Source organism: Coenobita brevimanus, chromosome 112 (assembly GCF_032717465.1).
Source record: "Coenobita brevimanus isolate Jiangsu-jjx chromosome 112, ASM3271746v2, whole genome shotgun sequence".
NCBI lineage: Eukaryota > Metazoa > Arthropoda > Malacostraca > Decapoda > Coenobitidae > Coenobita > Coenobita brevimanus.
The window spans coordinates 13,626,095-13,627,495 of NC_137065.1; the positions used below are offsets into that span (position 1 = coordinate 13,626,095).

The 1,401-nt window shown below is 45.5% G+C and overlaps 1 pseudogene; it reads left to right on the forward strand.

Annotated features, from left to right (window-relative positions):
- The first annotated feature begins 1,074 nt into the window (after positions 1–1,074).
- On the forward strand, positions 1,075–1,192 carry LOC145418218 (5S ribosomal RNA; annotated as a pseudogene).
- The last annotated feature ends 209 nt before the right edge of the window (positions 1,193–1,401 follow it).

Here is a 1,401-nt window from a genome sequence, read left to right on the forward strand (position 1 = left end):
TGACGCATGATGATGTTACGAAACAAGTGGTGGACTTCCGTCTCCCGCACCTTGGCCTTTGGTGCTGGGAGCCATTATATATCCACTGTAAAACCGGGTGGCTCCCAAGGCGCTATATTTTTAAGCACCAACTTGTCACAGTCACTGGGGTCCACACCAAGCTCCTGAGTTAGTAAGTGGAGGCGAATGGCAAGTGGCCAACACACCTTCCGCATAAGGTGGTGGTATTGACGGAGGGGGGTACAGGCCACATTGCCGATATTACTTTTCCTATATGTTCGTATGCCATACGATAAGAACAGGTGGTCACGGCGAATACGGAGGGGAGGCACATTCACCTCCACTTCCATACGAGCTACACGGGTACACCGGACTGCTCCAAGACACATTAGCAAACATTTATTCTGTAGCACATCCAATCCTTTCAGCGTGGCATCGGATGCCAAGCCATACACCTGTACACCATAGTCTAGCTTCGATCGAATAAGTGACTTATACACCATTAATAAATATTTTCTGTCGGCACCCCAGGTAGTACCCGCTAGGTACTTGAGGACATTTAACGGTTTCTCACAACGAGCAAGCAAAGTATTAAAGTGAAGTTTAAAATTCATTCTACGATCAAAATGTATTCCTAAAAACTTTACCGAATTTTGAAAAGGTACTGCCTGATTATCCAAAGTTAAGCACAAATTAGGTACGTTACGATTAGTGAAGACTACAGCGGCACACTTACGGACGGAAAACTTAAATCCCCACTGCAAGGCCCATTGGTGGACGGAGTCAAGGGCTGCTTGAATCAGCCCAGCCGAAAATTGTGCATTACGGGAAGAGTGCCATATTGCACAATTGTCAGCATAGAGCGAGTATTTAAGATTCCTCAGGATGGGAGCTGATGACAGAATATCATTGATCATAATACTAAATAAAGAAGGACTAAGCACACTTCACTGCAGCACCCCGTTTTCCTGGATAAATATATCCGATGTTACGTTATGGGGCAATTTGACAGACAAAGTCCTGTCCCTCAAGAAATTTGAAATAAAAATAGGCAAATTTCCTCTTAAACCATAAGCATAGAGCTTACCACGTTGAGTACACCGCTTCCCGTCCGATCAGCGAAGTTAAGCAACGTTGGGTCTGGTTAGTACTTGGATGGGTGACCGCCTGGGAACACCAGATGCTGTTGGCATCCCTATGTGTCAAGTGGGGTTGGTGGAGGATTAGTGCCCCTCCCTGTAAAACAATTAACTCTAAGCCGTTGGCCACCCCGTTTGGGATACATGGCGTCTGGCAATGAATGAATGAATAGAGCTTCATTAGTATACCGTGTCGCCATGTCATGTCATAGGCTTTATGGATGTCCAAGAACACCCCTATCATGAATTCTTTATTGGCAAA